General features: G+C 40.5%; 1 protein-coding gene and 2 non-coding genes across 3 annotated transcripts in view; all 3 read left to right on the forward strand.

Moving 5' to 3' along the window:
* The window catches only part of ATP12A (ATPase H+/K+ transporting non-gastric alpha2 subunit), a 152,197-nt gene that overhangs the window by 30,634 nt on the left and 96,661 nt on the right, over positions 1–24,902 (forward strand). The gene's annotated exons all lie outside the window — the stretch shown is intronic.
* On the forward strand, positions 14,208–14,331 carry LOC123925402. The gene has a single exon (XR_006814997.1). It is a non-coding gene; the product is annotated as a small nucleolar RNA SNORA40 (small nucleolar RNA).
* On the forward strand, positions 24,597–24,702 carry LOC123925382. Its single transcript, XR_006814980.1, has one exon. It is a non-coding gene; the product is annotated as a U6 spliceosomal RNA (small nuclear RNA).

The raw sequence follows: 24,902 nt of genomic DNA on the forward strand, positions 1-24,902 counted from the left end.
ATACTCTAGAAGTTTATGGCTTCAATAAAGTCAATCACAGATTTAGAATTGAAACCTAGGTCTATTATATAGTTTTCCTTCCTGATCCCTTAACCCGTACTTGCAAGGGTTCCAGTATTGAAATATCGATGATCTTTATAGAAAATCTACTTTACAGAAGAGTAGAATAATAGAAAAAAAGCATAGGATTTGAAGTCAGAAGACTTGAATTCAGAGCCCTGGTTCTCCAGGGAATTCACTAGTCTGCAACTTTGCTCCTAGTTGCTAAGAAGCCCTAGTTTTCTTCTAAAAATGAGGATGGGAATACCCAAGACACTGAGCTGTTGAAACTTCAATAAAATAAATACATGAATGCTCAATAGATAAAACGCTTGGTCAACGATGGATACTAAATAAATTTTGACAGCAGCAGGTTTTAATTTTAAGTAAGTAACCAGCATGTCTGTATCCATTGCTAAGCACTCAGGGAACACAAAGGAGGAATAACAGTCCCCTTCTCTGGCTGAAATGGATTCTTGACATTCCCTCAGAAAAGTCATCAACAAGGGGAAGAATTAGCTATCATTAGCCCTGGTTCACCCAAAAACTTCTGCGCTAAACCTGCAGTTACTGGTCTCTACAGCCAGATGGCATTCACTCCTAAATAGGACGATGCATGATTACCTTTCAGCTTTTCTGAAGGGAGGAAGGAGCAAAGTGTAGTTAAAAATGCAAAGTTGTGTACAATTGTAAATGGGATTGACTCCTTAATTTCTCTTTCTTCAGTCTTGTTGTTGGTGTACAGAAATGCAACTGATTTCTGTGCATTGATTTTATATCCTGACACTTTACTGAATTCCTGTACAAGTTCTAGCAGTTTTGGAGTGGAGTCTTTTGGGTTTTCCACATATAGTATCATATCATCTGCAAAGAGTGATAGTTTGACTTCTTCTTTACCAATTTGGATGCCTTTAATTTCTTTTTGTTGTCTGATTGCTGAGGCTAGGACTTCTAGTACTATGTTGAATAGCAGTGGTGATAATGGACATCTCTGCCGTGTTCCTGACCTTAACGGAAAAGCTTTCAGTTTTTCTCCATTGAGAATGATATTTGCGGTGGGTTTTTCATAGATGGCTTTGATAATATTGAGGTATGTGCCCTCTATCCCTACACTTTGAAGAGTTTTGATCAGGAAGGGATGCTGTTCTTTGTCAAATGCTTTTTCAGCATCTATTGAGAGTATCATATGGTTCTTGTTCTTTCTTTTATTAATGTGTTCTATCACATTGATTGATTTGCGGATGTTGAACCAACCCTGCAGCCCTGGAATAAATCCCACTTGATCGTGGTGAATAATCCTTTTAATGTACTGTTGAATCCTATTGGCTAGTATTTTGGCGAGAATTTTTGCGTCTGTGTTCATCAAGGATATTGGTCTGTAGTTCTCTTTTTTGGTGGGATCCTTGTCTGGTTTTGGGATCAAGGTGATGTTGGCCTCATCAAATGAGTTTGGAAGTTTTCCTTCCATTTCTATTTTTTGGAATAGTTTCAAGAGAATAGGAATTAGTTCTTCTTTAAATGTTTGGTAGAATTCCCCTGGGAAGCCGTCTGGCCCTGGGCTTTTGTTGGTTTGGAGATTTTTGATGACTGTTTCAATCTCCTTACTGGTTATGGGCTGAAAATGTCTATGCTACCTAAAGCAATCTACACATTTAATGCAATCCCTATCAAAATACCATCCATTTTTTTCAAAGAAATGGAACAAATAATCCTAAAATTTATATGGAACCAGAAAAGACCTCGAATAGCCAAAGGAATATTGAAGAACAAAGCCAAAGTTGGTGGCATCACAATTCCGGACTTCAAGCTCTATTACAAAGCTGTCATCATCAAGACAGCATGGTACTGGCACAAAAACAGACACATAGATCAGTGGAACAGAATAGAGAGCCCAGAAATCAATCCTCAACTCTATGGTCAACTAATCTTCGACAAAGCAGGAAAGAATGTCCAATGGAAAAAAGACAGCCTCTTCAATAAATGGTGCTGGGAAAATTGGACAGCCACATGCAGAAAAATGAAATTGGACCACTTCCTTACACCACACACGAAAATAGACTCCAAATGGATGAAGGACCTCAATGTGAGAAAGGAATCCATCAAAATCCTTGAGGAGAATGCAGGCAGCAACCTCTTCGACCTCAGCCGTAGCAACATCTTCCTAGGAACATCGCCAAAGGCAAGGGAAGCAAGGGCAAAAATGAACTATTGGGATTTCATCAAGATCAAAAGCTTTTGCACAGCAAAGGAAACAGTTAACTAAACCAAAAGACAACTGACAGAATGGGAGAAGATATTTGCAAATGACATATCAGATAAAGGGCTAATATCCAAAATCTATAAGGAACTTAGCAAACTCAACACCCAAAGAACAAACAATCCAATCAAGAAATGGGCAGAGGACATGAACAGACATTTCTGCAAAGAAGACATCCAGATGGCCAACAGACACATGAAAAAGTGCTCCACGTCACTCGGCATCAGGGAAATATAAATCAAAACCACAATGAGATATCACCTCACACCAGTCAGAATGGCTAAAATTAACAAGTCAGGAAATGACAGATGCTGGCGAGGATGTGGAGAAAGGGGAACCCTCCTCCACTGTTGGTGGGAATGCAAGCTGGTGCAACCACTCTGGAAAACAGCATGGAGGGTCCTCAAAATGTTGAAAATAGAACTACCCTATGACCCAGCAATTGCACTACTGGGTATTTACCCTAAAGATACAAACATAGTGATCCGAAGGGGCACGTGTACCCGAATGTTTATAGCAGCAATGTCTACAATAGCCAGACTATGGAAAGAACCTAGATGTCCATCAACAGATGAATGGATAAAGAAGATGTGGTATATATACACAATGGAATACTATGCAGCCATCAAAAGAAATGAAATCATGCCATTTGCGATGACGTGGATGGAACTAGAGCGTATCATGCTTAGTGAAATAAGTCAATCGGAGAAAGACAACTATCATATGATCTCCCTGATATGAGGACATGGAGAAGCAACATGGGGGGTTAGGGGGATAGGAGAAGAATAAATGAAACAAGATGGGATTGGGAGGGAGACAAACCATAAATGACTCTTAATCTCACAAATAAACTGGGGGTTGCTGGGGGGAGGTGGGATTGGGAGAGGGGGAGCGGGCTATGGACATTGGGTAGGGGAGGCGAACCATAAGAGACTATGGACTCTGAAAAACAACCTGAGGGTTTTGAAGGGTCAGGGGTGGGAGGTTGGGGCAACCTGAGGGTTTTGAAGGGTCAGGGGTGGGAGGTTGGGGGAACAGGTGGTGGGTAATGGGGAGGGCACGTTTTGCATGGAGCACTGGGTGTTGTGCAAAAAGAATGAATACTGTTACACTGAAAAAATAAATAAAATGGGAAAAAAAATGAAAAAAAATGCAAAGTTGTAAAATACAACAGCGGAGCACTGAGCAGTGAAAAGCAGGAGCTGCCTGTATCAGCCTTGTTCTTTCTGCTTCAGGAACATAGAACCTCACAAACGACACAGAAACAGCCATAAGACAGTGAGAGGGAAATGTGTTACACTGCAAGATTACCACTAACCAAATGGAGTATAAATCGTGTAAGTCTCTACCTATTGGAAGATTTTATACTGTGGGTGGAGCTTTGATGGGCCTTCAAGAACACTGAGTACAGAGTCAGCACAAGATAATGAATAAACACCTCACAGTGGGCAGGATTTATTCCCTGTTGAGGAACAAAGGAACACGTGAGATAAGCTTGGACAAGGGAGTAGGGGCCATATTTAATGAGTCTAAGGCAAAAGGCAAAGGAGTATATCTTTGGTGCAGCAACAGGAAGTCCTCTCGGGTTCTTGGCAAGATAGTGGCTGCTGAAAACTACATTTTGGGAAAATAACATGAGGCCTGAGCCAATACCCTTTAGGTTTCCAGCCTAGTTTGGAGAGGGTAGTGCATATTGGTTGATTTCCTTTCAGCCTGACCTTTCAGACTAACTTCTATATGTACGATCCCTGTAGAGCAGATTTTCCACGTAAGAACAGAAGAAAAGCAGTAGAGATGTGTGTGAATATGGGTGTGGTGGAGGTAAGAAGGGATGGAAGAGAATGGTGCGAGGAGGGAAAAGGTACAGAGGGAATGGTGAGGGGCACAGGAAGGAAGGGAAGGGAACATCCTCACTACCTACACTGTCAGCCCTTTGGGAGCACAATGCCATGCACACAGTAGAGAGGTGACAGAGATAGCTAGAGACAGCCACCAAAAAGCCATGCTCCCCTTCAGAATGAAGAGCTGTTGGTCAACCAGGTATCTCATTTCCCAAGCCTCTTGTAGCTAGGTGGAAACATGGAAGTGAGTCTGGGCCACCGAGAGTGAGCTGACATGAGTAGTCATGGCACCTTCCCAAGAAATCTTCCTGCTCTCTCTTCCTCCTTCCCCCAGTGGGTTGTTGACACACAGGGCAGGGCCACACGGCAGAGCTCCCTCACCCAGGTTCCGAAACTACTGTAAAGAAATCCCTTCCTTCCATCCTAACTCTTGCCTCCCACTCTGAATTTCATATGATAAATCAACTTCAATCATGCTAAACCATGGAAGTTTGGGGATTTAGCTTGGGGATTTAGATAAATCTGCTGAACTGAAGTGAATTTAACCAAATTCTTTGTGCCTATGGGATTTTATATGTATTTTTTATATGTATGTTTATATAGCTGTCCTTCTAGCTAGGTGTAGTTAGAAGGAGGGTTAAAGCATCAACCTTCCTGAGAGCTCAGCCTGTATATTAAAATAAAAAGTGAACTTGGAGGACTCCAGATTCTCAATCACCACCATGGGGATTGCCTAAGGTAGCCGGATTTGACGTCCTTAAATAATTTCTGAACAATTTCTTAAAGTATGATCTCACTTCTCTAAGATTTTTTACAAGATAGCAAGTCAGAGAAATTATGTGGCATAAGAGCTTGAATTGCCAAGCATACTTTAAAGCACTTATAGGCCAAAGGCGGTGTCCATGGATACCTCTCTGTCTGGCATTCTTCTGGAGAGAACAAGTCATCTAGGAATTCAAACTTTACATTAAGCCTTAAAGGTGATTATTGAGCAAGATACTTCCACACAGCAAAAAGTTTTCTGGGAAGTCATATAAAGAAACAGAAAAGATCATCTTTACCCCTTTTCACACAAAGAATCAAGGGTTCATGGCCTTGAGTTCCCCCAAATGGTTCAAATTAATGAGAAGTCAGAAAACCATCCCTCACCCTTTATAGAGAAAATCATTCATGCTCATTCTTTTCAATCCAAACTACCTGCCCAGCCTTTTTCTCTCCAGCTATTTACCAAAAATCAACATAGTAGAGCATTTTTGTGGGGTCCCATCCAAAGCAAATTATTCTTACTTGAGTTCTCTGGCACAGAAGGCACAGGCAGAAAACATTCTAGATACAAGGAGTAGAAAGATAAATCATAAAAATGATCATGCGTTTAAAAATACCAGAAATTAAAGGAAATTAGTGTGAGGACTAATAAATATCAGTAATTTTGGTTAGCACCCAGCACAACCCTGGTTCAAAATCAGCACTTAATAAATACTAGTACTCTGCATGGTTTCATGAGACTTTCACATGACGGTTTGTAAAGGTAAAGGGACACTGGAGATGGTCCACCAGAAATCTGCATTCTCCTAGAAATTGAGTCAGAAGAAACCTAGAAGCTGGAGCTGGAAGATACCCTAAAGTGACTTCCCTGAGGTCACATACTTTATTAGAGGAGGTGGAGAGCCTGGACCATAGGTCTCTTGACTGGGCTTTGCTGGACGACAAGGAATCAAGAGACAATGGACAAAGACATCTTTGGAACCATGTACTCCTACGTGCTGTGTCTCCTCCTTGGGCACATCCCTTAGTTTCTTTGACCCTCAGCTTCCCATCTGTAAAAATGGCATGTTACTACATATGGTGCAGAGACACTGGGAAGATGGGTAGGAACACAGAGCACCTGGCACACTTTGGTAAAGGGTGGCTGTTACCAGGAAGAGGAGGAAAACATTGAGGAGATGGTAGACAGATGTAAACACTGCAAAGCTGGGGAATCTGAGCAATTGATTGATGTTCCAATCAATCAGTTTTTATTTTTAGAGCTCTATTTTTACAGCTCCAAAACAATGTCCAAATGAGTGTGTCCTGGTTTTTATGTAAAAGTTTCTATCTACTGTTCAAATGAAACTCTAGAGCAACTTGAGAAGGAAGAATTGCTTTATCCTTCATGAGTCTCCCTTATTTCCCCCTCCTATTGAAATGAAAATGTCAGGCTCAAGATTCTTATGCAAAGTAAGAAGAGAATCACGTCAGCTTCCACACCCTTCGCTAGCTTCTCTGGCAGAAACAGAGTCCAGGCCTTCCCCACTACCAGCCCGAAGTGACTCAAACTTCCTCAGGGCCTCTCCACCCACTGCATGGCGGGCCTTGAGTGAAGGCTTTGGCACAGCTGCAGACGTCACCCTGTGCAGGACCTATTCTGGTCACCATGGAAAGATAGAAAAGATGGAGACAATGTCCCCATTCCCAGGTACACAAACACAGCAAAACTATTACTGCTAAAACAGAAACTCAGGCCCTGACTTCCTGTGGCCACATAGGGAGTCACTTCCTGCAGTTTGTACATACTGTTTCCTACCCTGCTATATCGGTGCCTCATTTCTCCTTCCTGGTTTCGTTCATTCCATTCGGTTCAGCCTTCCCTGAATGGTGCTGCAGGTGAGTCCCAGAATGCAGGAAGGAATGCATGGGGCCTGCCTACAGAAGGCTCACAGTCCCTATAGAAACCCCCATATACCATTCTGTGTGGGCATTTCCACATTTGTCCTACACAATCATGACATAAGTTGTTCATACCCCCATTTTTTTTTAAGATTTATTTATTTATTTTTAGAGAGTGTGCATAGAGGTTAGGGGCAGAGGGAGAGTCCTAAGCAGACTCCCCACTGAGCATGGAGCCCAACGTGGGTCTTCATCCCACAACCATGAGATTATACCCTGAGCCAAAATCAAGAGTTGTACACTTACCTGACTGAGCCACACAGGCGCCCCCATTCATATCCCCATTTTACAGCAAAGGAAAGTCCTGGAGAAGCTGTCACACATACCCATAGCCAACAAGCAGCAAAGCCAGATTTAGACCTAAGGCTCTTAACCTGAAGCCTGTGGCCTCCTCATTCTCCAACACTTACTCACCTTGGATGACTCAGATGACAAATAAAAAGGGGGAGAGTCAGAAAATTGGATTCTAAAACTAAGGTGTTGGTGCGCTAAGAAATGGTTTTACCACTGTTGTCAGTCTCAAGGGTGATAAAGGAGTAATGGCAAGAATACTTAGCATTTGTTGATGACAGTTACGATGTGCCAGGCCCTCTACCTTCTAAGTGTTCTGCATGTGGCATCTCATTTAATTCTTGCTGTGATCAGGTATGGCAGGTACTATTGTCCCAATTTTATTTCTGGGAAAACTGAAGTTCAGAAAACTATCAGCCTATTATCTTTATGCTCTCACAGAAAGATTAGTGACAGAGTTGGAACTGAAACTCAGATATAGAGAATGCCAAAGGTAATGCTCTGAACTACTATAACGTACCGCTCTTCTGTGGACAGTGCAGAAGCTGAGGGGAGGGTATCCCACTTCCACAAAGTTTGCTTATGCGTTGGCACCTACACCTGACTAAACAGATACAGAGAATCAGTATGTATAGGACAGGATGTGCAAAACATGATTTTAAAACACCAGCAGCTGGGTCTTCCCGCCCTGTCACTGCTGAAAAGCAGAAAGAATCCTACATCTTGACAGTTAATCTGATGTGATTGGTGATGCTTCCTATTTCTGACAATATGGCTGATATAAATTGTCTAAAATCCTTAAGATAACGAAAACAGAACAACTTTTTTTAAAGAATTTTTTTAAGGTTTTATTTATTCATTTAACAGAGAAGGAGATTACAAAGCAGGGAGAGCAGCAGGCAGAGTGGGAGGGAGAAGCAAGCTCTCTGCTGAGCCAGGAGCCAGATGTGGGACTCGATCCCAGGACCCTAGGATCATGACCTGAGCCGAAAGCAGCCGCTTAACAAACTGAGCCACCCAGGCGTCCCCAGAACAACTTTTTAATGCAAGGCTGATCTTTAAACAGAAGGAAGTGTGGAGCAGGGTGGGGAGGGGTAATTTCCAAGTGCCATAAACTAAAGGGAATGAAAAGTGGAGTGGTGAGTGCCTCAGCGGATGCTGTGGCTGCCCTCAGAGAAGGGTGTTCCCAGGCTCCTGGGAGCTTGAACAGAAGGCGTGACTGAATCCTCACAAGGAGATGGGTCATGGGACTGAGAACACAGTCTAAACACAATCCTTAGTTCACATGAGGGGTGGGTTAAGAGAAACTTACCCACAGGCACAGACTGTTGAAAGGAAGCTTATCTGTTGTAGGCCCTGGATGAAAAGAAAAGTTTCTCTGAGAATTTAGAACTCTAGGCTTTCTCTTCAAGTAGAGGTGGAGCTTGGCTACTTATATTACCACAGTAACCCCAAGCCACAATATTATAATAAATTGACTGCAAAACTGGTCTAGAAGGACTTTCACAAAGAAGCCAGAAGAGATTCTCATGGAGGAAACAAGGCCCACTAATCACAAACTCATAAGCTAAACTGACAAAACACGCAAGGAAGCAGCCAACAGTGAATGAAAGTCAGCGAACAGAAAAAAAGCAAAATTAGAGCTGTAAGTACTTGAGATAATAGAATGGCAATGTGAAAGAGTATGTAAAAAGTATACTCATTTCTTCCCATTCAGTTTTCCCTCCCTTCCCCTATGACCTTCTGCACTGTTCCTTATATTCCACATATGAGTGAAACCCTATGAGAGGGAGACAATCCATGAGAGGCTCTTGACTCTGGGAAACAAACTGAGCACAGCTGGAGGGGAGGTGAGTGGGGCGATGGGGTAACCGGGTGCCGGGCATTAAGGAGGGCAGTTGATGTAACGAGCACTAGCTGTCACACCAACTGATGAACCATCGAACTCTACCTCTGAAACTAATGATGTACTCTGTGTTGGCTAATTGAATTTAAATTAAAAAACAGTACGTTGAACTACTTAAAATTTTAAAAGAATGAGTCAAATTTCTTAAAAAAAAAATCTTATTTAAAAATCAGTGTGGGGGGTGGGGGAGCAAATTATGAAGAAATACCAGGTAGAACTTTCAGAAATGAAAAATATAGAGTATTTTAATTAAAAATTCAATGAATAGGTTAAATAACAGAACACAGACAGCTAGAGATTTACTAGAATTGAAAAGCACATCTAAGGAAACTACCCTGAATGCTGCAGAGAGAAAGAGAAAGATCAAAACTGTGCCCATAGTGTTACATGGAGACTAGAATGAAAAGAGTCCATCACACTAACAAGCATTGCAGAAGAAGGATATAGGCAAGGGGCCATATCCAAAGAGATATGGACAGAGAAATTCAAAAAGTTGAAGTCTCAAACAGTATCAATCATTAAAAACACACACGTAGACATACACACGCACATACACATGAAATATTACATGACAACACAGACAGGCCTATGGGGTATCCTGCTAAGGGAAATAAATCAGACTGAGAACGACAAATACCATATGATTTCACTCATATGTGGAATCTTTAAAAAACAAAACGAAACAAAACAAAAACAAGTGAATAAACAAAAAGAATCAGACCTATAAATACAGAGAACAGACTGATGCTTGCCAGCAGGGAGGGGCTAGGGGCAAGGACGAAATGGGTGAAGGGGAGTAGTAGTTACAGGCTTCCAGTTCTGGAATGAAATAAGCTACTGGGATGAAAGGTGCACCATAGGGAACACCATCAGTGATATTGTAATAGTGCTGTCTGGTGACAGATGGGACCTACACTTGCGATGAGCATAGCATAATGTACAGAATTCGTGAATCACTGTGCTGTACACCTGAAACTAATGTAACATTGTGTCACTCTTACTCAAATTAAAAACAAACAAACAAAAAAAAAACTTTCTTAAACAGTATAAATTGAAATGCAAAGGTTTCAGTGGACTGGGATACATGGGTGGCTCAGTCAGTAAGCATCTGCCTTCAGCTCAGGTCATGATTCCAGAGTCTTGGGATTGAGTCCTGCATTGGGCTCCCTGCTCACTAGGGAGCTTGCTTCTCCAACTGCCTGCTCTGCCTGCCCCTTCCCCTGCTTGTGCTCTCTTCTCTGGCAAATAAATAAACAAAATCTTTAAAAGATATATATATATTTTTAATGGACTAAAAAGTGAAAAAGAGGAAGCACTTTTTTTTTATTTTATGTATTTATTTCAGAAAGAGAGCACGTGGAGGGGAGGGGCAGAGGGAGAAGAGAATCCCAAGTAGACTCCCCACTGAGTGCAGAGCCAAAGGCAGTCTCCACATGGGGCTCCATCCCAGGACCCTGAGAACATGACCTGAGCTGAACCCAAGAGTTGGTCACTCAACCAACTGCACCAGCCAGACACCCCAGAGGAAGCACATTTTAACTACAACAGGCACACTTCAAAACTGCAATCAGTTGCTTCATTGACCAGATATATTTCTGTTACCATACACTAAAGATGAATTTCCTTTTTTGTCATCAGCCGGACATACTTTAAGTGTAGTAGAACTGGCAAGGAGTAAGAAATTTGAGTAGAGGGAAGTTCTACGGAAGCAGAGCAGGATGGCAGGAGGAAGGTAGAAAAGGAAAAGTGGGGACAGTGAGGCCTTGGAGGGGAAAGTATTAGAAGAAGACAGCCTGAGGCATTTCTGAGCAGAGGGAGGGGCTTTCTCTGAAGGTGTTGCTGAGACTAGGTATAGGAAAGAAGAAAGCAGTGTATAGGGGAGGATAGGTGAGGGAATAAGAGGATAGTTTAATAAAAATAAATCACACATTTTCATTAGTACTTACCAAATATTTATTACTGGGAAGGAGGCTTTCCTCTTTGCCATACGTACTGCGTTTCCATTATGATTATTAACAGTCTTTATTCCTACATGTCCATAGGCAAAGTACGGGTAATATTGCTGCTGACTAGTTTTAAGACAACTTGATTCCCCCTCAGCTTGCACCCCTACTTCAACACTGGAGAAAGTGTAGCTGTTTTCACTCAAGCATTGTTATCAGCAAAATGAACCAGTGCAGTTTCCCACAAAAAAGGCCTGTAGGCACAACTATTTGTCATCATAATGTCATTTTTTCCTGTTCAGGCCATGAACAGACAATTGTGGTTAGTACTCACATTCAAAACTATCCACAAATTCTCTCCCCCCAAGTTCTTCCCAGTTCCCCCTCCCAAAAAAAGTTTTCTGATTTTAGAATAACTATTTGGTTAAGAAGTGGTTTGCACTGGAAATTAATATAGAGTAATATTTTTGGAATAAAATATTTAAAAGTGATACTCAAATTTCCCCCTCTTTATTCTCTCATAGGAGCATAAGCGGAGATGTAACTGTCCCTCAGAACACTGTATTACTTATTACTTAAAATAGAACTTATAAGAAATTGTACTAGCCATCAAGCATGGAAAAACACATACTGGCAACAGGCCTCTGGGGGAGAGGACAATATAGGTCCTTGAAGCTGAGCAGCTGGGGATGCCGGGCTGGCTCAGGGCAGAACGCCACCTGCTTCATGGAAGTTGAGCCTTGGGGAACACTGCCTGTTTCTTTTTTCTGTTATCTCCCCTACTCCAGAGACCCCCATGGCTAATTAGATGATTCCTTTGAATGTGCTTGCTCAACTGTAAATTTTATACTGTTTGACCAGACATGTCCTGCTTTTCTTTTTGCTTTTCTGTAAGACTTATAATTAATGTATAACTCCTATTTCCTCTTGTTTATCTACAAGGCATGTGATTAATGTATAGCCTTCTTCAACTCCTTTGTTGATAACTATTATCTAATACATACAGGACTGAGGAGTAGTTCTGGGAGACAGTCTTTTCTACTGTCTTACCCTGCTCCCTTTCTCTTGCAGCTGACTTGTTTGTGCCTCATTCTTCTCCCGTGGGTGGTCGTCAGGAAGTGGCAAGTAGCACTGGAACAGGGATCTGAAATGCAACAGGATTAGAAGTCCCAATGTGTTTGCCTGCAGGGCCGTGCCTTTTTCCCTGCTGGTGAGTTATGGTACTTTTCACAGGGTATGGGTAATATAAAGACGCACCAACAAATATCGCCCTTAAGTATGTTTATTGAGATGGCTCCTAAAGGCTGGAGGAGCAAAACTCAGTGAGTCTTTAAAGCTTTTGGAGTTTTTAAAGTTTTTGGAGCTTTTAAAAGTAATTAAAGAACATTGCTGCTGGTTGCCGACATTAGGGACTTCAGATTTACAGACATGGAAAAAAGTAGGTCATAAGTTAAAACTTTCACATGCTAAAGAAAAACCAATTCTAATTACTATATGGTCCACTTGGACCCTTATTCACTCTGTTTTGGAGCCTTTACAAACCTCTGATTCAGATAGTGATAATCAATGTTCAGGAGAAACTAAAAAAGAGGAACCTGAACATGCCATCCTGGAGGGAAAAAAATTACTAAAGTCATCATAAAGAAATATATAAAGGAGGAGTCTTCTCCCCTCCCCAACAATAACAAAACAAAAGGAGAGAACAATTGCTATGTGCCGTGGCACCATCGCCATCAGCTCCGCCATCCTAGGAGAAGGCACCATTTAGCATAAAGGATGAAAAATCCATGCTACCAGCCATTCAAAAGGGCCTCCTTGAAACAAAGTGAGCAGGAGACCCAGATGCCTTTTAATTCCCAGTTACTATTAGAGAACATGTCACTCCAGGACATGATCTTAACAACCCTAATGGTATTTATGAGGCCATACATGAGCCATTTCCCTTCAAATAATTGAAGGAATTAAAACAAACAGTATGAAACGATAGAGTTAATTCTCCATTTACAATGGGAATCATTCAAGGCATTGCAGAAGGCAATCGACTTATTCCAATTGATTGGTCTTGCTAGCAAAAACAGTTCTATCTTCACATAAGTTTTTGCAATTTAAAACATGGTGGCAAGATCATGCAGAAACAGCAGCTGCCCATAACAGAGCTAATAATGTTCCTATTTCCAGGGAGCAGCTCACGGGCATTGGGCCGTGGGCCTGGGTGCAAGATCAGGTACAAATGAATGATCAAGCTCTTGGGCAGCTCCGGCATTGTTGTTTGAGAGCCTGGGAGAGAACAGAATCCCAAGGAGAGAATTGCTCTCCTTTTCAAAAAGTGGTACAGGGTCCAAAAGAACCCTATACTGACTTTATTGCAAGATTACAAAAGCTGTTAAAAGATAAATAATCTCTTCAGCAGTTGGCTTATGAAAATGCCAATGCTAACTTTAAGAAACTGATTACACCCTTTAAAGGCAAGGGAACATTGACAGATTATATTAAGCTATGCCAAGGAGTAGAAACAGAGACTTGTAAGGCTGATTTGTTAGCTCAAGCAGCGGGTGCTCTGACCACAGGAAAATTAAAAGGAGAATGTTTCAGCTGTGGGCAGACAGAGTATACTAAAACTCAGTGTAGGTAAAAAGGAAAATTCCCTCCACGAAATGCAAGAAATAAGTCACCAGATCTTTGACCTGAATGTAAAAAAGGAAAACACTGCGCAAATCAGTGTCATTCTAAATTTCACAAGGATGGATCGGATCCCCCCTTCAGGGAAACTTATTTTGGGGCAAGCCCTCAGCCCTGAAAAACAAGGGGACCAATTCTCCCTTAATACCCAGCTTTCAGACAAATGTACCACTTTAAATTTATTACACGCTATGCCTGGTAGTGCTAGACCACTTTAAATTTATTACACGCTATGCCTGGTAGTGCTAGACTAGATATCCCCCTTCCCAAAAATCATCTTTTAATGCCTGCCAAGCTTCCCACTAAAATTCCAATTAATATTTTTGGCCCTTTACTGAAGGGAACCACTGGGCTACTTTGGGGGAGATCCAGCCTTACTTCAAAGGGAATACTAGCTCACAGCAGTGTATTGATTCAGACTATGCCAGTGAAATTACAGTGATGGTAACTACTGTGGTTCCATACCATTTTCAAAAAGGAGATTCCATTGCCAGGTTGCTACTTTTACCCTATCTCCAGGGTCAATTTAAAAACAAACAAAGAATTGCACTTGTGCTATTTTTGTTTAGTTTGTGAACAAAGACAGACAAAGTGCAAAAAATAAATCCTCTTTTGCAACTTAGAACTCATGGCTTAGTATGAGTTTTGATACAGATAAGAAGGAGCAAGATCCTGGGTGCCTGGGTGGCTCAGTGGGTTAAGCCTCTGCCTTCAGTCAGGGTCCTGGGATTGAGCCCCGCATAGGGCTTTCTGCTCAGCAGGGAGCCTGCTTTCCCCTCTCTGCCTGCCTCTCTGCCTACTTGTGATCTATCTGTCAAATAAATAAATAAAATAAAATAAAACAAACAAAGAAACTAATGGGTTTGGAAGCACTGGAAAAACTGGGGCATATTTGACTGAGAAAATTTATCAAGATAAACCAGTTTATCACATTAAAATACAAGGAATGGAATTTTCAGGTCTAATTGATACTGGAGCCGATGTCTCTATCATAAGCTCATTATATTGGCCTAAAAAATGGCCAAGTAATTTGTCTTCTGTTACTATTAAGGGATTAGGACAAGCTAGCATTATGCATCAGAGCTCCAATATTCTTTTCTGTGAAGGACTCGAGGGTCAAAAAGACAATATGCAGCCATATATTGTAGACTTGCCCATTAAACTTTGGGGACGAGATTTACTAAATCAATGAGGAACCTCTCTGGTTATACCTTTCCCTAAGGAGGATTCCCAAATTTTTCACTCAGCAACACTGCTCCTGAACCCATTAAGTTAAATTGGAAGAGTGACAAACCTATTTGGGTGGAGCAGTGGCCTTTAACAGAAGAGAAACCACTTACTTTACAAGCCCTAGTTGAGGAACAGATAAGAAAACGCACATTGAAGAATCTCATAGTCTTTGGAATTTGCCCGTCTTTGCTATTAGGAAAAAATCAGGAAAGTGGAGACTTTTCACAGACCTGCGTTTGGTTAATTCTGTTAATCCAACCCATGGGGTCTCTCCAACCAGGATTGCCTTTGCCTAATCTATTCCATGAGAATGGCCAGTAATTACCATATATTTACAAGGTAGCTTTTATACTTTACCACTTGCTAAGGAAGACTGTCCCGTTTTGCTTTCACAATTCCCAGTGTAAATTTAAAAGAACCAGCCAAACCTATCAATGGAGAGTTTTACCACAGGGAATGTTAAATAGCCCCACTATCTGTCAGGAGTATGTGGCAAAAGTTATACAGCCAGTCAGAGATCAATTTCCACAAATTTATCTTATCTATTATATAGATGATATATTACGTGCAGCCTCTGATATAGTACAATTGCAGGAGCATTTAAAATATTTCAATTACAATTTGAAAAATACAACTAATTATAGCTCCAGAAAAAAATACAAACCATGACACCTTCCTCATATTTGGGATTCATTATGGACAAGACCTCAATTAAACCACAGAAAGTTCAGGGCACCTGGGTGGCTCAGTGGGTTGAAGCCTCTGCCTTCGGCTCAGGTCATGATCCTGGGGTCCTGGGATCGAACCCCGCATTGGGCTCTCTGCTCAGCGGGGACCCTGCTTCCCCCGCCCTCTCTCTCTCTGCCTGCCTCTCTGCCTACTTGTGATCTCTGTCTGTCAAATAAATAAATAAAATCTTTTAAAAAAATGAAAACCACAGAAAGTTCAAATCTGTAGAGACAAAATTATGACTTGAAGGATTTGCAAAAATTATTGGGAGATATTAATTGGATAAGACCTAAAATTAGAATTCCCACTTGCGCTTTGCAGCATCTATTTGCCTCTTTAAAGGGAGATCCTAATTTAAATAGCCCTAGGACCCTATCAAAAGAGGCCTTAAAAGAATCACAATTTGTTGAAAACCAGATTCAATCAATGCAAACGGATAGAGTCCAGCCTGAGATACCATTAGACCTTATTTTTTATACCCCACATATACCCACTAGATTAATTATACAGGAAGGACTAATCATTGAATGGATTTTTCTTCCAAATAATACTGTTAAAATACTCACTACCTATATAGGCCATATTGGCAGCATTATTCAATTATGAAGAAAAAGAACTTGCCAAATATAGGGATATGATCCAAAGGTTATTGTTCTGCCTTTAAGTAAGGTGCAAATTGAAACAGCATTCCAAAATAATTTAAATTGGCAAATTGCCCTCAGTGGCTTTACTGGAAACACTTCTCATTATCCCTCTTTACCTGTTGTTTCCTTTTTAAAACATACTGCTTTTGTCCTTCCTAAAATTACTTCTAAAAATCCAGTAACAGATGCCCCTATTTAACTCTTTTGATGGCTCTGTCAAAGGCAAAGCCTGTTATTATGGTCCTACCTCAAATATTATATCTATTACTGGTCTCTCAGCACAGAAATCAGAATTAATGGCTGTTATTACATTGTTTCAAGATGTTTCTCCTGCATTTAATCTGTTATCTGATTCTTCTTTATATACAGTGTATGTTTTATAGCATATCGAAACTGCTACATCTGTTGTCTCCCTCCACTCATTTTCATCATTTACAATCCCTCGTTCATCAACATTCTGCCCCTTTCTATGCTGCACACATCTGAAGTCACACTGCCTTCCTGGGCCATTAACCAAAGGTAATGAAATAGGTGACTCTCTTGTTTTTTCAGCTTTTCAGGAAGCATCCGATTTTCAATCTCTTACACATGTAAACCAAAAAAGACTTCAACACAAATTTCCTATTACTAAGGAACAAGGAACAAGCAAATTCTATTGTCCACTCCTGCCCTTCTTGTGCTGCCATCAGTCTGCCTACACAGCCAGCGAGCATCAACTCACAAGGCATAACAGCCAATGAAATATGGCAGATGGATGTTACTCACATCCCTTCATTTGGGAAAAAAATATTTTGTTCATGTCACTATAGATACACCTTCTCACTTTATATGGGTTTATTAGACATCTCCACTCTGCCTTTGCAGTCATAGAAATTCCCAAAGCTATAAAAACTGATAATGCACCCGCTTATGTTTCCAATAAGCTACAATCCTTCTTTAATTTGTGGAACATTAAACATTCCACTGGCATCCCATATAATCCTCAAAGACAAAAAATTATAGAGCAGGCTAATCAAATATTAAAATTACAACTTCAAAAAAAAATAAAATAAAATAAAATTACAACTTCATAAAGGGAAAATACAAGGTCCTCCTCAAGAAATATTAGCACAACTTATATTTACTCTTAATTTTTTTGAATCATAATGATAAAAACACTGCAGCAGTAGAAAGACATTTTAGTAAACAAAAACAAGACAAATGTATATCCTCTGATCTGGTGGAAAAATATTACTTCTAATCAATGGCTCCCTGGTAACTTAATTACCTGGGGAAAAGGATATGCATGTGTATTACCTGATGAGGCCATCGAGCCCATATGGGTGCCCTTTCATTTCATAAAGTTTGGGATGCACAAGAGGAAAAGATTCAGATTTGAACCAGTCCCACCAATCATCAGCTTCTAGGGTCTCACACTGAAAAGCGCCAAATCACAATGTCTGGGACAGACCGAGCAAAGATTCCAACATGGGGTCAGATAAAGAAGCTGACCAAGAAAGCAGAAGAAGTTCTGGAGAATGAGCAGCGTTCTTTCACCCCTAACAATGTGGTGAAAACTATGATGGCCCTCATCATGGTAGCCGTAAGTTTTCCTGGATGTTATACACAAATAGATAACTTCACTTATTGGTCTTATATACCCAATCCTTCCCTGCTCTGTCCAGTAGAGTGGGGAAAAGATGTAATACCAATTTATTTAAATGCCTTTAAATGGGCACCTAAAGGTTTGGATCTTAAGTTGCCACTATTGCCCCAAGAGGAGGGCACAAGCATTAATCTTACCTTGGGATATCCAAATTGACCAATACATATCAAATCATTCCAGGTGCCTTATCCCTGATGATCAAAGATGGTTGGTAGCCTCACCTACTAATAATAATTTGACTAAAGTTCAGTTATATTTATTCTCCACTAAAGGATTCTTAGCCAATAAATATTGGGGTCCTAGCTATAGCACAGCAGCACCCCCTATTCCCAAATGCAAACTGACACAGCTGTGGTCTGATGAGGGAATCTGCCCTTTATGAGAGGATTGTCGAGCTTCTCACCCCAGTGTCATTATTAATGATTCCTATCGAAGTGTATGGGACTGGTCCCCTAAGGAAATGGCAGTCACAATTACACTGGGAGACCCTGCTCCTCTCATCGAAATTTATGATGGCAAGCTTTTAATCACCTCATCTTACCACAAACCTTAACTTGGGGAGCTGTGCCTCTGGTCTGGCATGGACGAGGACTTTCAGCACCATCCCCTTTGGTTAATTTTCATAAAAGATGAAAGAATTTATGGAAAGTCGCCACCGCTTTAAATCACCTTAGAATTTGGAATGGCTCTTTCATTTATCAGTCTGATAACTATGCATTCTCCTTTTCCCTAATGAGAGAAGAATGGGTAAGAGTGTGTTTTAGAGATCCCTATGTTTTTGTTATTGGAAAAATGATTTCTGATCATAAAAAAAGAGAAATATACTGTCCCAAATGTTAAATGTTTACCTGCATGACTGAGAATGTTTACACACACAATTCCATTATTCTCATAGCTAGAAGAATAGGAACCTGGTTACCGGTGAAACATCACCATGTTTGGGAAAGTTCTCCAGATATGCCTGAACTTTTAACAGTTTTGAAAGACTGAGTCTGTAGATCACAAAGATTTCTTGGGCTGCTTATAGCAGCCATTTTAGGAATTATAGCCATGACTGCTATGGCTACCACTGCAGGAATAATTTTATATCAGACTGTACAAACCACACAATTTGTATAAAAGTGGCACAAAAATGCTAGCAAATCTTGTAATCAACAAACAATCATAGATCAAAAATTAGATAAAAGAATCTCTGATTTAGAATCACCCATAATATATATAGGAGATGATCTTCAAAATATAAAACTTAGGGGGGCGCCTGGGTGGCTCAGTGGATTAAGCCGCTGCCTCCGGCTCAGGTCATGATCTCAGGGTCCTGGGATCCAGCCCCGCATCGGGCTCTCTGCTCCGCAGGGAGCCTGCTTCCCTTCCTCTCTCTCTGCCTGCCTCTCTGCCTACTTGTGATCTCTCTCTCTCTGTCAAATGAATAAATAAAATCTTTAAAATATATATATATATATATATAAAACTTTGGCTCCAACTTTTATGTGATTGAAATTTTTCTTCCTTCTGTGTTACTCCCCATGCCTATAATGAATCAAAAATATTGTGGAACAAGATTTGCTATCATATTACCAATCATTATGGCAATAATTTAACTTCAGTTATTAAATAGCTTCAAAATGCTATTCAAGACATCACTCACTCATCATTACAATCAGTTCCAGGAATGAGTTTTGCACAAAGGATTAAGGATATTCTGTCTGATCTAAACCCTTTTACTTGGATCAAACAAACTGGTCTTGGCATTATAAGTAGAATGATTATTCTTTTTATTCCTATCATCTTTTTATGCTTAGTCCTCAGATGCATGCAAAACTCCTAATAACTAAAGTATTGAGAAGTTGCAAAATCAACTTTCCTACTTCTGCACAAACAAAAAAGGGGAAATGTAACTGTCCTTCAGAACAATGTATTACTTAAAATATAACTTATAAGAAATTGTACTAGCCATCAAGCATGTTTAGATATAGCCTTAAAAAAAAAAAAAAAAAAAAAAAACCTGTACTGGCAATAAGCCTCTGGGGGGGAGGATGATATACATCCTTGAACCCAAGCAGCCGGGAACACCCCTCCACTCAGGATAGAACACGGTCTGCTTCTTTTTTTGTTATCTCCCCTACTCCAGAGACCACCTGTGGCTAATTAGATGATCCCTTTGAATGTGCTTGCTCAACTATAAATTTTATACTGCTTGACCAGGCACATCCTGCTTTTCTTCTTGCTTATCTGCAAGACTTATAATCAATGTATTCCTTCCTGTCTGCCTACAAGGCGGATGGTTAGTGTATAGCCTTCTTCAACTCCTTTGTTGATTACTGTCTAATACCTAATAAATACAGGATCGAGGGGTTGTTCGGGGTGACAGTCTTCTACTGTCAACCCCTGCTCCCTTTCTCTTGCAGCTGACTTGTTTGTGCCTCATTCTTCTCCTGTGCACCATCAGGAAGTGGCACATAGACAAATTTTAGAGCTGTTATACAATCACCCAGCAAGTACAGAGATCCTGGTTTTATTCTCTTTAAAATTCCCTAGGACAGATCATCTATAAGAATCACTTTAATAACCCTTTTGACATTTTCAAATATCAAATATGCCCCCATTTTATGACAGTGGAAATGCTGTACTTTAAAATCAAGAGTTCAATAAAATGAATCAAAGAAATGGTCTCATTACTCAGGCTTTGGTTTTACATATTCTATTCCAATATTGACTTTTGTTCATTTAACAAAAATAATAAGCATATATCTCAAAGTATATCTAGCTTTTGTCCTATCATAAAAAAGCAACCCTTGTCCCCAAATGGCCTCTATAGAGTTCTTTAATCATGTTTAAATGACTGCATATAAATGTATTTCCATTTATATCACAAGGATTTAAGAGAAAGCATTTCTTTCTGAAATCAATTTATAAGTTGATCTGATCACTTTCATATGTAAAATCACTGCTGCTATTTTGAAACACAGATTTTTCTGAGATGTACATAATACCAATCATGACACTTTTGCATCCCATATTAAGGGACATTTAGGTTTCTCTTCTACAAAAGACTCAATAATAGCTACATTGACAAGTGCTTACTACCTCCCAAATCCTGTGCTGATGCATTCCTAGGAGGTGAGTATGTTGGCCCCATTCTACAGATGAGGAAATAAAGGTTGCAAAAGGGTTCCCGTGCAGGCAGCTCTGAGCCTCCACTGAATACTGCCTCTTCATAAAGCATGACAAACATGGTTCCAATTTCTGTATATTTCTGTATCTCAACCTTTTAGACTAGGAAGAAATTATGTACAGCAAAATACAAAGAATCCAGAGAAGTACTTGAAGCTCTTTCCCATCACACTGCAGACTGTTTAATGGAGATGAGTATCATATGCACAAGATATCTCACTGTTTCTGTGTAATAACCAAAGTCCCAATACACAGTCCAGTAACTCTTGGCCATTTCTCTTGTACACCTGAGTTCTGTATTAGTCTAGGGGTTTGAACCAATAAGGATGATGTGAAGCCTGGCAGAACTGTCTGCTGCAGAGCCTGCAGGAAGAAAACGCTAAAAATAGGAGATCGCGATTACTTAAGTTAAGCCTAAGACAAGTGAGCCAGGAAGTGTTGTAGCCCCTATGGGGAAAACCCACTGGTTCTCTAAGGTTCGCTCAACAAAGGATCATTACACAGCTATCAAACTGTCTTAAACTGCAGCCCAGGACAGTATTTCTACACAATATCCTCCTCTGCAGGGAACATTATATAGCAATCTAGGTCAACTCAGATATCAGGATAGGCTGAATCATAAATTAGCGTTCTATTCCCTGGCCATTCCTTGGGTTTGAAAGTTGTTGTTTTTTTTTAAAGTTGAGCATAGAGCAACTGACAAAAGAATATTTTCTACTGCAGATTTAAGGGGCTAAGAAATGGAGAGGAAAAACCACTGTCCGTAAATAATCATTCTTAAAAACTATGCAAATGTTTCACTTGTGAACCCTTAAGTGGGGTGGAACGGGGAAGCAATGTGTGAATGTCATCTAGAGGTGAGGTGCTGAAAGAAGCCTGACAGCGGGAAGAGGGAGGAGGGACACCTGATAAATGCTTCTGTGGTTTGTGCTTACGTGTGCACCTGGACGTGGCTGCAGGCGTGCCCACCAGTAGGTTCCAGGAGGCATTTCTCTGTGGGTGGTTTGTTGACACAGACTCTCCCTATGCCTAAACTATAGAGTTCTTAACTCTTAGGGTCACCACTTAATGGTTTGGAACTAATAGATAGAGCACGCTACAGTCAGTCTCTTTGCAACACATGCCTTTGGCTACCATAAGGCTAGGGAGGGGTGAGTAGAAGGCTGAATCCCCCAGGGCTGTTACCAGATGGAACTTACTGCTGGCCTGGCACACTGGTCCCAGTTATGGGGTTGGTTGGCACCCCTTCTGCAATGCTACATGTTTTTAATATTAACCCTGACCCCATTGTCCCCACTGAGGGGAAGGTGGGTCCACACTGGCACCACTCCCAACTGATACTAAGGCTCATCATTGCCTCTGATGGTTAGGGAGCACCCTCCCCTGCCCATGAGTCTTTCTTTCTGACTCTTCACAGAGCATCCCCGCATCTTATGCTGTTGCTCAACTCTTCTGTCCTCACCCTCCTGCATCTTATTCCCGAGAACCTTCTGCCTACGCCAGATTGACAATTATTGTTCCTTCCAGGATATCCATCCTGCCTTTGACAGCAAGTCCCAGACTCTTCCTCAGCTTGGCTTGATACACTCATGTCCTTCGCACTTCAGGTGGACAAACAGAGCAGACTTCTTTCAACATACTCATGACAACCACAAATGATAATAACAGTTTCAAATCCACTGAGGCTACCATTATACACATTTTGCCATCTCTTCCTACTAATGTATAATAGAACACTATGTCCAGGTATGTTCCAGGTCCTCCAACTCAATCAAGGAAACCAAAGTCTTATTCTGATTTAACTTTACACCAGTCTTTGCTCTTTTGCTTAATAGCATTGTTTCTATTTCCTCAAAACACAATTTAAAGACAGCTCTTTAATAATGTATTCTAGACTTCTACAGGGAATGACCATCTCCCAGAATCTAGCCTTTCTTCCCTTTTGAATTTGGACATTTGCTCTTCTTTGCCCCATCCTGTGGAGTCTCCTTCCCACACAAAAGCCCCACTGCTCTCCTGCCTTTCTAAGGTGGCAGTTGGCTCCCAGACTCAAAGGAGACCCTCCATGCCTTCCCTGTCTTGGGAAGTTAGTCCCTCTGACTGACCCTGCCTCAAACTATCCACCACCAAAACAGTACCATGCCTATCTATTCAGTAAAAACTGCATTGAACAAAAGGGTTTTCAGATGGTCTGCTAAGAACTGAGGAGGATACAAAAAATTCTGTCCCTCAAATAACTAACAGATAGTATCTCGGGCCTTGAAGGTGACAGGTTAATATTTCTGACAAACTCACACTCAAAACTAAGGACTGAATGTGTTACCCTCCCAGAGACATTTGCATCTTAAAAGACTTAGTTTGACATACTTGACAAATGGCTTAAAAAGTTTCTAGTGATACTCCTGAATTGTAATGCTAGTAATGTGAATGGAAGCTAACAAAAAGAAAATGAAGAAGCTGACAATTCTACTTTGAGTGCAAGCTTTCTATAAAGTTGCACTATGAAGTAAAAACAATGAGTTTGAACCCCACATCGGGTGTAAAATTTACTTCAAAAAAGAAAGAAAGAAAAAAACAAGGAATGCCTACCTGGCTCAGTCAGTAGAGCATTCAGCTCTTAATCTCAGAGTCATGAATTCAAGTCCCACACAGAGCTTACTTAAGAAAAATAATAATAATTTAAAAGCAAATCAAAAGAATCTTGAAGAAAAAAAAAAACCACAAGGATAATTCTACACTTGGTCTTAGCCTAAAGGCCAAGAACCACTCAACACAATGTTAATTCTAATGAGGTTAGCCAAGAAGTAACATGCAAAAAATGTGACTATTCTAAGAAAACCATTTCAAATCTGGCTTTATATAGACTATCCTTAATAATGAATTGCATGCTATGTGTTGCCTTGATTTATTAACTAATAAATCCATGACGATATCATTACTGATATCATTTAGAATGCAAAGTTACTTTATCTTTAATTTATTTCATTTAACTCATGCGTTTATAACATACCTCATGTATTAGCACTATAGTATCTGTACACCATAGTTAATTAATACACATACATTGTGGTCTGTTGCAAAAACTTTTTTACTGGTAACTGTGTGAGATCACAGGGCATTAGGAGAACACAGGTTGGGACTATGGGGAGTCTATTTGGTTCATACTCTTGAAGATGCAAATTGTCACTTCTCCTGACATTGACCTATGCTTATGCTTAGTGGGCCTTCAAAATTTGTACCAGAATGCTTCTGTCAGCATCAAAATAATTAAAAAGAGCTTCTGAAGGACGCTTCTGAAGGATCAAAGTCCAGTTCTAAACACCAGAAAACAAAACTGTGTGCTCACCTCTCCTCTTCTTGACTTACATTTAAATAACCTGCTAAGCCTACCGGGTGAGTTACCTGCATACCTGTTAGGCTTCCTTTTCTGTTCAAACCAGGAACAAACTAAACTGGATCTGTTGGCCTGTCCCTGAGAAGAGCATGATACCCGGTGAACTAAAACAGAAGTCCATGATGTTCACTTTCACAGCACAGCACATAATTGGAACAACATGGATAAGACTGGCATGGCCCTAGCACAAGGATGACACAAAATTTCATGAAGCATTCCATGTTAAAAAAAAAAAAAATAGAAGTGCATGTATTGAGCAAAGTTTCCCCAAGTTTAACAGATACAGCTAAATAATTCCGTTCAACAGTTTAAACAACTTGGGGTTAAACAATTATATTGTTTACAGCTGTAGAATAAGACCCTAAATAAAATCACATCTACCTCAAGGGCCAGGTTTTGATGTGATAATGGTTAAGGGTAAATTGAT

This window comes from Meles meles, chromosome 14 (genome assembly GCF_922984935.1).
Source record: "Meles meles chromosome 14, mMelMel3.1 paternal haplotype, whole genome shotgun sequence".
Lineage (NCBI taxonomy): Eukaryota > Metazoa > Chordata > Mammalia > Carnivora > Mustelidae > Meles > Meles meles.